Here is a 14,150-nt window from a genome sequence, read left to right as displayed (position 1 = left end):
AAAAATGTTGTTAATACAAATGGTTTACTAAACTGTGGTTTTCTGGTTTTCTACTAAGGAAGGTTCCTATTTCATGTTCTTTACTTGTATCCTGTAAACTTGTTTACTTCACAGGTATCTTGTGCACCTTAGTTTATTAGAAAATGGGATGTATAAGGTAAAAAATTTTATCACCCATTAGTTTTACTCTGTAGAATAACATTGACTATTCATTTGAGGGCAGTCTATCTTGTATCTCAAATTCTATAATGCCTCTCTCTAGCATGTTAACAATATATATAGTAACTTTAAGCCATCTTTAATCTCTCTATTAATTCACTCCTGAGGTGTGTCCTCTTTGCACTCACAACTCCATCCTTCCAATTATCTGAATTTCATGCATGCTCCATACTATGTGGAATATCTGTGCACTTGTCCCCCAGCCTATAAATCCTTGTAACCTTGGCGAGGTACTTTGAGCACTTCAAAGTGCTGCATCATCTGTCCTATCCATGGATTTACATAAAATCACATCCATTGCTATTTTTGGCCAAGACATGACAACACAGAGGATGAGGCACGGGGACAGTGATGCTGGGCCAAGGTCACACCCAGACCCCTGGGGATCCCAGCCAGGCAGGGGACAGCGATGAGGACCTGCCCCGTGGGGTCAGCCCCCCTGATCCACTTGCACAGAGATGGTGCCGCCTCCTCTGCCCGTGACACTAGGACCAGGTTAGGCCAAGCAGCAACCTCTGCAGTGATCTTACAACAAATCAGATGTTAAGCAGCAAAAAGCTGGGCCTCTAAGTGTCACTTTACATGCTAACCCACTCAGCAGCTGAGAAATGCATCGTCCATTTGCTAGGGTGTACCCAGGAAAAAACACGCTCATCTTATTTTGGTTGCTGACAATTTCCTTTGGCATTAACCACACTGGCCACACATTATATCCCATCATTAATTTTCTATTAACACATAACTCTTTCCGGCCTCAGATGGCCTAATACAGTGGATACACACTTCATTTGAAAAAAAAACACCTTTCTTCTCTGTGAGTTCTGGGGACGACACCATCATGATGTCATTTCATCAGTTTCTAGCTTTTCTCATGATACAATCTTGCAGATATTTTCTGCTTAGGACATCTAGTATGCATAAGTTTAATAACTATCAAAACAACTAGAAATTAACCCAGGGTCTTTTCATCACCAATTTCAGTTCGTGTTCTCTTCTTCGGCACTATCAATACCTGCCTGCCTCAAGTAGAATACTGTTCTTAATCCTCTGTTTTGCTCATATTACTTCCTCTGCTGTGTCAAACCCAAACTTCTTGTTTCCTCCTCCAAAGTCGTGTTGCATCCCCACCCCCGACCAGATCATACTGCTAAAGTCCATTTTTAAAATGTTCATTTTTCAAGTTGGCACTTTCATGCTTTCTCCCATACTATCACTCCCTCTTTGCAGGAGCTCCCCATAAACATAAGAAAAAGTAACTACTCCTCCTCCAGAATGTCCCTCAAACCTCTCTTTTCTTGAAATGACTTTGTTTTTCAGTGTCTATGGGTACACTGAGATGTACTACATAACATGTTAGTCAATATTACCTCATTGCTTTCTCATACTCGCCCATTCTTTTTTATTTATTTCTACATTCTTGCCTGTCTTACTCTGAGATTAGAAAATCATCTTTTAGTCCTGCGTGTTCACCTTATTTAGATAGCTGCCCACCCCTATAATGAGGCCTCATAGGCAATATAGTGACACTAAAAATAAAGAGTTATAGGCATATAAAGATGTCTGCAAATCAGAAGCATTCTCCTAAAGGGAGCAGAGTGGAAATTTACTGGTGAACATTAAATCTCAACTGTTCTTTGATTTTAAAAAGATGATGCACCCAGACTTGGATGGAGACATAGTGGTGAGCAGCATGTGGTTCCTCATTAAGTACAGAGATATGCTTTGAGTTATAGCCATGCCTGGGATCATTTTTTACAGGAGAAAAGTATAGATCCTCCATCAGATTTACCTCTCGGTAAATATGCCTGCCAGTCTCTGTGAGACCAGTGTTTCACAGTTTGTCCCCAACAAAGGGTTGCACTTTAGTGCTTATTTCTGGGGAAAAAAACAAGGAAGCAAAGTCTGACAATGCTTTTTTTTTTTTCTTTTTTTTTTTTTTTTTTTTCTTTTTAACTCTTCTTCAGGACAGATGTTTCCCAGTTCAGTACTATGTATAATGTAACATATGTACTTGAATATGCAGGAACAAATAATACGAGACTCCCCACCTTTTACCAGTCACTGTCTGCAAACATTATGGTGAAAAATTGTAGTTGTTTTCCCATCTTACACTGTTCTTCAAAATAACTAGCATAGGAGAGGTATGACAGGAAACACGGGACGCATCACTGTATTACTTTTTAGAGACAAAACTTTGCGATATATTATTGACTAAAATGCTCTTGAAATGGTGATGATACCACCGCTTTTTTCTCTTAAGGACAAAAAAGCAGTAAGCTCCCAATATTTTTTAATAGTCCTTTACATGTACAGATGATGGAATGCCAAAGAAAATCATGCAAACAAAACCTTTATCAGCCTGTCCTGGAGGCCAGCCAGAGACTAGATAATTTGGACAAGATCATGATGGGCCAGATGAATGAGTGGGAATGAGTTACTGTTTCCAGGCTTTGTAAAACTGCTTTTTTTTTTTTTTTTTTTTTTTTTTTTTTTCAGTGTAACAACAACCCCCAGCATTTTTGCCTAGTTCATTTGAAATAAAGTCTTGAGGGAGAAGAGAGGGAGGGAGAAGGAGAGAAACCATGCTTTGCCATAATGGTGCTATCCAATTCAGTCATAATCTTATGGCACAAAAAGTACACCACTTAAGAATCATCTTTTTAAGAGCTGCCAGGATTTTTAACCTCTTCTCAAAATACATGAAAGACCTCTTAAATGTATTGCCTTAGCATGTTGCAAATCTATTCATTTAGCAGTTGTATCACATATATTTCTTTGTCAGCTACCCATTTAAGAAGGGATCATCTTAAAAGGCACTGACATAAATTGCTGTGTAGAAGATCAATTAGTTTAAAAGGTTTTTCCTTTTAACAGATCAGATAGCCATTATATCTCACCATTTGGTATATGGAATTTTCATTGAACAATTTCAGTATTTAATCACTTCTTTAAACACATATTCATTTAAAATTATTTCACCCAGGTTCCATGATCATGAGTTACTCAAATGAGTTTTCCACTCATGTGTTGTATTGAATGGATGTGACCAAATGGCCAGGAAATTCTTCCGAAGAAACCAGTTTAATTAGCTAGAAGATGCTTTTGGTGCAAAAGTAAGCATTATTCAGCTGAGGCAAGTAAAAGCAGCTTTTATCAGGTAGGTCATAAATTATCAAAATTTTGCTAAGTGTTAGGGAGCATACAGGTGAGCGTCACACATCTCTAGCAGTCATGGCAGGGCAGTCTGTTGGATCCCCTTCCTCCCAGTGTAAATCACTGAATTAATTCCTGCAGGTGTGTAAAGGAGTGCACATGAACTGTTGCTATTTACTGTTCTGAAAATCACACTTTATGACAGATACGTAATTACTATTGTTTCTTGAAATTAGTTCATAAGAAAGATGCTGAAAACAGCAATCTGGTAAATAACTTTAATTGAATTCTAAGGGCAAAATTCTGTCAATCATTATTCCCATTAGGTAACACTTTTCTTTGCAATTAGTCTATTGATTTTGTCGAGATTACTGTAGAGGTTCACGTTAGGTACCACACAAGTAAATGACAGAGTAGAACTTCACCTTAGCACTGAAACGTGGCAAGGATGTTTCCTTCCTTGGGGTCTTTCTAGATTGCTTGGACCGATGGACTCCATCCCCTCTCTTGGGCCATTAATTTCTATAGCGGAAATTAGACAGATCAGGTGGAGTAGAGCTGAGCATCCGTGCCAGTCATTTTGTTTCCTTCCTATGTGGAGAGAGCCCGGCAACTGCAGCAAGAGTCTTTCTCACATCCTGAGGTCATGATCCATTTATTTTCTGGAAGATGAGCTTTCAATGCCCATACAGTCATCCCGCTTTAATATCATCTTGGATATCAGAAATAGCATAAAGAAGTGTAAAATTTCATTGATAGACTTCGGTTACACCGTTTCTTCTGTATCAATCCAAACAATATATATATATATATATTTTTTTTTTCCTTGACCTGATTAAAAAAAATATTTGACAGCTCCACAAACTTCAGACTCTCTGAGAATTAAATAAACCAACCAAGGTAGAGTATGATCTCATCAGCCTCCCACACATTTACTTTTGTGTTGTACTCATTTATATTGCATGCCTAATTAATCGGGGGACTTGACAATTACAAAACTAAACTATCAATAGATTTTCTTATGTTCTTAAATCTTCGGAAAAAGAAACAGAATTAAAAAGAAAGGATTATGAATCCGAAACTTGCTGGAAGTGGTATAACCAAAATCCCTCATATTTAGAAATCATTCAGCTATCTTTTCAAGCCTGCCAATGACTTTTCAGGCTAAGTCTCACAGCAAACCCAGATTTATACCACTGCTGAGGGATTTTTTATTATTTATAGTTTGTTTTCTTGTGAAAGCCATATAAAGGGGAAAAAAAAAAAAAAAAAAAAAAAAAGCAGCACTTCCATCTATTCCTTTTTTTAGCATACTTCCACAATCTCAACAGGAACGAGAAGATGTCACATTTCAGATGAGTTTATATAGATTCATAGAGTTTTGGAGGCAAGAATATCTCCATATGAATGGCATTTCAAAACCAAATTCAAACATTATGCTGTAATTCCCTCTGAAGATTCTCTTTCACGTATTACACATTGAATAATAACCTGAAAGGACTCAACTTTTCTAAAACTATACCTTTTTTTGTTGTTGTGATAACTATTTACGGAGAACCTGCGCACTCCACATACAATACACTTTCTGATTCCCCCTGAACTTTTTTCTCTGTTAACATTTGCTCTTCCTGAAGCCCCATGTTGGCTGATACAAATTCATTTTTAATGTTTGCTGTTTGTATTTCAGACACATGTCTGCTAGGCACAGAAGTTGTATAACTCAATGAAGATTCATTTTCTAAAGCCACTGACCTCTCAAATGACAGAAGGGACACTTGTGCCTAAAATTATTAGTTTCTTCACTCTTGAAAATTCATTTTTGTACCTCTAACCTTTTTCAGATTGCATCATTATGTGCATACAATTGTGTTTGTACCAAATCAATCTGGAGAGTCGGAAGGAACCAGACTCCTTTTGTGCTTTTGTCTCTTCTCTGCACTCTCAGCAGAGCCCTTCAGAAGTCAGCAGATGTCCTGCATAGGAGACCTCTTTAAGAATCAATGGAATTTGTTATTATATTCCTATATTATATTCTGTTCTCCTCAGAGTCAGAATGACACTTACTGTAGCTTGAACTACAAGAGAAGTAGAATTCCTCCAAGCACAGAGCTTCTGCCTGGACCCCACAGGCATGCATGCCAAAAGAGTCATCTTGAAAGATGCTTTCAAGTGGCTCCATGACTCCAGAAGATCAATATGTCAGAAGTCACAAAGAGCAAATACATTTGTCCTGCATAGGTCAGAGAGTCCATACAACAAAACTGATCATGAATAGTCATTTCTATTTGCTCTTTGTTCAGTGGTAGTGGATGAATTCAAAACCAGACTATCCACAAAACTCTCTGGTTTGCAATACCTTCAATACACATATTTTGTCTCTCCTTGCAGGTTTCATTTTCCCCCTGCTGGATTTTACTAGAATTGGTCGAAGTCTATATATCATTTTCAGTATGTTTCAGGTTGCTCTTAGGATGCAACTGCAGGCAGAAGTTTGATGTATCTAACTCTTCCTTGCTCTCCAGGAGTCCCTGAAATCGGTGTGTACTTTCGGTAGGCTCAGCAAAGGATGGCTGCTCTCTCATGCTGAGAAGTGTGTGAGGGATTTGATAAACCCCACACCTTACACCGCCCTACTGCCACACTGTTGAATAGACCCTACTCTTGTGCATCTACTTCAGGCAAACACCTGCTTGGATAAGCAGTATATATCAGGCTTCCTGGATTTTTCTGGGTAGCCCCAATTTCCTCACTAGTCTCAGAATGTTTTTACTATACATCACCACTACTTGACCATATTTCTTCACGTTGCTTCTGGGAATATATTGTCTCTTGCTGTCAAGTACAACAGGAATTAAATGATTTGAGAATAAGTAGTTGCAAATACTGCCTCCAAATGTCTAGCAACCTTTTTTTGCTACATGGTACTTACTACCTATGTAATTTATACATTGCTTTTGTCAGTCACTGCATATTTTTTTTGCCTTTCATGTTACTTTATGGAATGTATATACTTGACATGAGTATCTGTCAGTGTGTCTAGCTCTTCACTGAATGTTCTGGCCATAAGCACAGAAATAAACTTGCTGAAATATTTTCCAGACATTCCCCTTCTGGTTTTCTTTTGAAGTACCACTTACAAAAAATTAAGAAGAACTGAAAGCAATCTATCAGGAAAATGAACCAAATGTACTTGGACAAAAAAACCCAAACATGATTGGAGACATTTGTATCAGACTGTTGAGGCTTTACTTATGCACCCAGGCAGAGTACATGCCCTAATAAAGCAGATAAAGCAGTGAGATTTGAAATTAGGTCATTCAGGTAACAATTTTTATTGGCATGTGCAATGAGTTATGTGGTATTTCTTCTGTACGAATGCCGAACAGCACTTTTGTATACATAAACAAGGTGTTTTTGTAAAACAGACTCATGACACACGTTGGGATCTGAGAGTACAGCGTTAGAGTTTCCTCTCTAACCACACTAAACTTATATTGTAGGACAGTTTTCCTGTGCATTAGTAGTACATCCTACATCCTCTCTGTAAGCCAGAAGTAGGAAATAGTTCCCAACCACATAGAGGGAAGGATGTCTTGAATAATCAAAGGAGATTTGTGATTACTTAGCATGTTAGAGTTGTTTCTAAGCTGGGGAGAGCACTAAGCGCCTCTCAGGGAAAGGTGTCATACTGTAATACACAGGCAAAGTAAAGATTCATACCCATTTTTAAATATATATAAGAACAACTGCAGATAAAATAAGAATTCAAAGATTTCATGTATTATGCTTGAGGGCATTCAAGCACCTAGCCGATAGGTATAACAAGAAACTTCCCATTTAGCTATTATATTGTTGTGCTGTACAGGGGTTTTCCATCTTTCTCTGATGCATCTGGTGTGGGTTATTGTCAAAACTCTACTTTGAGGATCACTTCGGCTTAACATAATAATTTCTATGCTCCTGAAACTGGGACATTCTAATTATCTTTCAACATTACAGTACTGTGCTACCAAACCCACTTTAATCTATAATAATAACAGAAAAGAATCTTAAGGAAAAAGACTGTTTACAAGTTGACTCAAATGACCTAATCTTTGCGAAGAGCCATGGTGGGAAAAGTGTGAAAAATATACTTCACAGAAGCATCCTTGGCAGAAGAAGTGAAGTCAGTGAAAAGGTTTAATACATTTTAACGAATGCCTGAATTGGATGACAGGGCTATGAGAAGTGTATCTTGTACCAAAAGAGTGGCCAGAAAAGATCTTGGAAGATATAGTACGTATCTGCTATGTTACTGAACTCAGATTAATACAGCAAATAGAATAAACAGACAAATGGCAAGAAAACACCTAAAACCAACAAACTGCAAAATTTTTCATGGCTTCCTCCCCTTGTGTATGACCTGTGATTTGAATGTATATCAATATTCTTCTAGCAGATGTATAGGTCCATTAGCCAAATGCTATTCTTCATAACAAAACCATTATAAATATATGGCCACAAAGTGCTTTTGGCCTGATTCCAGCCGATCCTATATTTCAACAAGCCATTTCAATGTAGGGAAAAGAGAAAGAAAAAAGGGAAATCTTTTTCTGAGCGTGTCATACCTCCAAATCTAATAACGTGTAGTGGGACAGATCAGGCAGATTTCTGTATTGTCCAAAAGTTATAAGTTAAACCTGGGAGGGACTGCTTAATGAAGGATGAGTGCTACCTGGCTTCAGCACAATATGAAACCATGATGTAAACCTCAATACTGCTGTCTCAACAGCATTTAGTTTTCTCTGTGGAAAGAGAAGTGAGATTTGAAATGACATACTCAGAGAAGAAATGCCCAGTAATATTGCAATTAGAAGACAAATAGAAATAATTATTTTATAAAGACTTAAGTAAGAGAAGTGAGAAATATTACTGTCACGTCGCCCTGAAGTAAACGGTGCTTACAAAAGTGCTTAAAACAAGCCCAACACAGTTCACCAATACTTTGTCTCTGAGAATCGATCTTTCTTAGCAGAAGAAAGCGGAGGGCTGTCCCAGGCAGCAGCTGTTACGTCACGAGCCTAACTTAAGTGCTGGAAGGAGATAAGTTAATGTGGGTAAAGCAAAAGGCCAAGTCCACATTCTCTTGACTGCCATTTCCCAAATTTATGGCTGTGCCCTGGTGCAGATTCCTTAATTTTTCCTTTGTCTCAACTTCCACATCTACAAACTAAGCATAATTTGCTTTAGCCGCCTTGTTTATCTGTTCAGTCTAATTCATTTTCACTGAGTACCCAGGGTACATAGAGATGACTACCATCAGCAGAAACATTCTCTGCCTAGCTGATATTGTTTTGTCACTCACTATTGAATTATTTTTTTTTTATCATTTCCATAGGAATTGCATGCAGTCGAGCTGCTGAGCAAGTCTTCTCAGAACTTGATCTGCGAGTCAGCGCGAGCTTCTGCACACGGCGAGCAGCAGCTGACCACTTCTGGTGGCCTAATGACAGCAAGACTGTTGGGTGTGAAAACCCTCTACTACTTTAAAATAAATCTGACAATCAGATCCAGGCGAGGGAAAATATTTATTTTCACATGTTAGCTAACATATGTTAACATTCTAGCATAAGCAGAATGTAATTCTAATTGCAGACTTGTTAAAGTAAAATATATTTATATGGGTTTTGTTTGGTTGGCTTCTTAGAACACAAGGTACAAAATCGAGTAATTCCAGTAATGTTACTGGGATCATGAACAATCAGCTGATCAACAACTGGGATTTTCCCCGCCCTGAGGGAGGGTGTCAAATGTAGGACGGATTAAGGCAGATAAGTGTTAGCAAGATGCAAAGGTGCTCGACAGCAGAAAACCACAATATAATATAACGATAAACAAATGTAAACAGACAATTAAAAATAAGGCATCCCTGCACTTAGTGCCATAAAAATAAGGCTTCTAAAAATTGAGAACTTCTTGGAACGGTCTTGTCTTTCAAATGGCTTGAAAACTCCCTAATTCCTTTTCTCTTTCCCTACGTTTGTTCTGTCTCCCTCTAAGAAAGCTGAAAAAACCCCCAATACACATACAAAAAACCTCACAAAAACAAATATCACGGATGAAAAAAATAACTCGAGGGATTGAAATTCATCTTATATAGTTGAAGCAAAGAACAAATTCTATGATTCAGTTCAGCATCAAAAGGCAGGTATCAGCGAGAGCTTAGCTAAGTCCGTCCAAGACAAAGAAACTTTAGCCAGAGGTCTCAGAATAATGAGATTCCACAAAAGCAATCACTGGAAGTAAACAAATATTTGAGCCTGTAGTAAAAGGGACTTTGCATACATTCGTGACAAGAAATCCAATGAATAAACAAATGACATATAAACATTGCAAAAGCCCTCAGCTCTGCAGAAGAAGTTCTGAAGCAATTTGCGGTTGCAAAGAATTTAGAGAGCAGGCAAGATTCAGCGCCCAGGCGCCTTTCCCTGTCCCAGCTGAAAAGCAAGTTTGGCACTGGAAAAATAAAGCTCATAGGGGGTTAATCACATCCAGAAGCTACAGGTTAGCTGTCAGCTTGACTACAGGTCAACAACATGGAAAACAAAGCCACACAAACCCCAGATTTGGAGTGTCAACGCAGCGAGAAATTCCCTGACATAGGCCCTCCTCTGGCCCAAGCAATATGTTACTGGGCTTTATGCAATATAGACCTGTCCTTTTCAAAGCTGCCTTCCAGCAAACTAAATACTGCATCAAAAATAAAAATCAGATGTGTGGGTGTAAGGGCTCCAAACTGCTGAGTGCCAAATGCCCACTGTCTGCTTAGCGAGAGTGTCAGGACTTCAGGTAAAAGCCTAGTCTGACTGTCTGAACCATCAGGTTAGGCTTATTTTAGCAAGGCAATAACATAGGAGGGAGCTAGAAAATAATATGTATTCATTTCAGTTCATGATTTTGCAGTTTTTAATTTAGGTCTAAAGATTTCTCATCAGTAACATATTCCCTAATTTTTCCACTGTCTGAATCTGTCAGACAGCTCTGAAACAAAGCCAGACTCCATCTACCATCTCAAATTAATGAAAAAGGTGAAATAAGTTCTATTTCGAGTAAACCAAATAACAAAGCTCTATTGCAAGTAAATCAAATACACAAACAAAGCCCAAGCAAGCCGAATGCACTCTTAACAGCTCTGAGAATCACATATTTTCAAGAAAAGGGTACAATTTTAAAAAAACCTTTTCAATTCTCTTACAAAATAAAATAGAATGCTTTGTGGCCCAAGTCCCATGCTCCATTGCGGTATTAGGTACATTGGGAAATTGTATTCACGACCGTAAGATCAGCGACGGTGACTCAGCTGTGTTGCACCGAATGAGTGGGCCTTTACACCAGCTGAAGATAAGGCTCAGTTCAAGAGACATTTATTTTTTTTCCTTTAGAAACTTGTGAAAACTTGATACTTGGATTGAGACACTCATCTTGAGAAACAGCTCTTCCTTTTCAAATCTGCAGAAGTTATTTGGGTAGCGTGTACTTTCTGGTCCTTCATATTTAATGGCCACAATACTTCCATTGTACAGTTGTCATTAAACATAACACAGCCTTCCGACCTTTGGATTACCACTAGAAGCCACCGTGAACAATTTATATGCCAATCTTGATTCCCAGAGGAGACTCGGGCACAATCTTTTTGTAGCCTCTCCGTTTAAAATGTCCCGATACGCTTTGCATCAAAATAGAAAGTAATATACTTGTGAAGTACTTACAATTGGTTACAAATATCTGTTGCAAAATTAAGTTGGTGAAAGTTGAGTTGGGTTTTATGCCCAGAACTTTTAGGAATTGCCAGAAGCTGAGATCTGTCAGTGGGTTAATTACAGAATACCGTATCTTTGGCTCTTGCATATCATAAGTAAAAAGTCAAGATGACAGAATTATAGCTATTCATACTGGAAAAGCCCACAGTGTAGTTATCAGACTCCAGGACTAATATGCATAATGAAAGAAGTCTTATGATCAGAAGGGAATTAAAGAAAAAAGTTTGAGGAAAAGCTCATTAAAGGACTGATCCTCAGTGTTGATATGTTATTAGCACATGTGGGTGCTCTGCACCTTTCCAGACCAAAGCCTAAAAGCATTAGACGTTTCAAACGCCTTTTGTAATCGGATCAGGGTTTTCTGTATTTCACTATTGTGTATGAACCATTTGCTCTAGGCAGGATTTTGACAGTGGGAAGCGCAATGAATTATTTTTAATAATTAGCCTTATTTTTAAGCCTTTAAAATTTCTTTTGTACCATTTGCAAAGGCTTTTGTCTTTTTTTTTTTTTAGTACTTCTCCGCCCATCCACCTACCAAACCACTTTTAATTCACTTATTCTAAAGAACAATATAGTGATATCTTCTGTTTATACGAACAAGCATGGCTCTCTTAAGCATCTTGAGCTCCTGTACAGGCTCCATATCTTATCCACCAAGGACCAGAAGTGAGACGGGCACTGATGCATGTACATTAGGTATTACGCACTGCCTGCAGGATCCTTTTCAAATGAGGGGACCAGTAGATGGTCCCCATGGGCCCACGCTTTGAGACAGCACTGCATATGAGCATGAGAATAAAGTAGTTAGAAGAGCCAAAATGCCAATGTGCTCTGCATATTTTATGTGGTTTAATTGTATTATATTGATTTGACTCCATTATAGCCTGGTTTGTTACTCTAATAAATTACATTGTTCTTTGAAACAATGATGGCTTAAGATTGAAATATTATATTAATCTTAAATCTGACTGGCATGCTTCACATTTTATATTTACCACTGGCTACGGAAAAAGTAATCCTTGAAAAGTTTTCTTTCCTTGAATAAAATCTCCAAATAGGAACCTAGAGGTTTAGAAATGGTCCCCAAGCATTGGTTAGAGTGGGAGGTGAAGAGCAGAGGGAGCAGACATTTTTCAAACTGAGATTTATGAACAGGACATGTAAGTCAAAGAAAAGGAATAATTTCTCATTTAGATCTGAGGAACAGAAAAGTTTTAGCTTTTTACAACCAAAAAAAGATTTATTATAATAACTGATCTCTGATGTTAATGCCTTTTTATACATGTCTTGTTAGGGCTTTAGAAGGGTTAATTTGTGAAATAAAAACAACTTTCCAAAAACATATCTGTATTAAATATATCATTTATTATTCATTGTATGCTTTAAGTGGCAATTCATATGAAATCTGAAGCTGGAAGAATTTGCATAAGACAGCATACAAAGATGAATGATTTTTATGACTGGAATTGATTTTTATTAAAAACACAGCCAAAAAAAAAAAATAGAACATTTTTAAAGTAAATAACAAGAGAAGACTGAGAAAGAAAAAAAAACAACAAACAAAAAACCAGAACACAAAACCTGCTAGGTACCATATATTCCACATATTCTATGTGTTTTTCTGGAAGTATAAAGTTTTTTTAGGTGAAGTAAAAGGAAAATGGGGTATTTCTGAAATGGAAAACAGTGTAAACAGGAGACCAGAGTAGATTAAAAAAAATAAATTTAGTGACATCATATATACTGAAACCATGTGTGAAATAATGAAGGTGAGTCATCAACATGAGTAGTTTGTCTTTTAAACTCTATGGGACTCCTCTTCGATGAGCAGCAGCATAGTCACTGCAGGTAGGTGCATGCTGAGAGGCAAAGTGCTGCACTGCACTAATCTGCTTTGTCAGGAATTCCCACCATAGCACTGAGATGATGTTCTTGTGGGATTTAGCTCTAGCAAGTGTGGAGATGGGACCCTGCAGAAGTAGGTGTTGAGGAGCAGAAGTGGAAGAAGTTGTAACTGAATGAGGAGATACAGGACACTGAAGGACATTGAACACTCCCTTCAGACAGGCAGAATTTTAAACTTTATGAAAACATATTCTCAAAATTGAAATTAATTTAAAATACTATTACACCTGTTTCAAAAATACCATAAAAAGGTGTAATTAACAGAAATGGAACTTTTGTAATTGTGTTCAAACCTGTTCATATTTTGGTGTTTAGTTTGAAAATATATATATAATCTACTTCACTGATCACTTGTTTTGCCTTCTGATGAGTCTGACAAACACACCCATCACCTGACAGCAGGTGCAGGAGCAATTCGATGTGCTATCTCTGAGCTGGACAAAGCAGGACTGGATTCCCTACTCCAAGTGCCTCTTCTCTGAACTGAAGCAGGACTGCAGCAGAGGAAATCCGACGTCCTGCGCTGTGCAGGCTGGAGCAGGTGATGCCCGTAGTCCCTCCCGGCCCCTCTCCCCAGCTAGCTTTGCAGACACCCGGGGCTCGGTGGGTTGTGCCATTTCTGGAATTACCACTGGGACTGACATTACAGAATTGGTCATTCATCATGTTTGACACTGGGGCTATTTCAGAAAGTACTGCTTTGGCACGTTCAGGAATAATTATATCAAAGTTGGTGCTGTGCATTGCTTCAGAGGGAGGTCATGCAAACCATAATAATGCATCACATATTTTTTCTCTACTGTAATGTACCTATGTCTTATATATGTCTCTTGCTATTCATCCATACCTTCCGGTGCCATGTGCCAGGACTGCTTGCCCTCAGAGTGAGCCTGCATGCAGATATCAGTCCAAAAGCAGAGAAAAGCAGAAAATTATACAGATGAAAAAAAGGAGAAAGGAAGAAAGGAAGAAAGGAAGAAAGGAAGAAAGGAAGAAAGGAAGACAGGAAGAAAGAAAGGAAGAAAGGAAGAAAGGAAGAAAGGAAGAAAGGAAGAAAGGCTGTCTCTTATA

The sequence above is a fragment of the Athene cunicularia genome, assembly GCF_003259725.1.
Source record: "Athene cunicularia isolate RWA chromosome 7 unlocalized genomic scaffold, athCun1 chr7_part1, whole genome shotgun sequence".
Classification (NCBI taxonomy): domain Eukaryota; kingdom Metazoa; phylum Chordata; class Aves; order Strigiformes; family Strigidae; genus Athene; species Athene cunicularia.
This window is presented reverse-complemented; position numbering follows the sequence as displayed.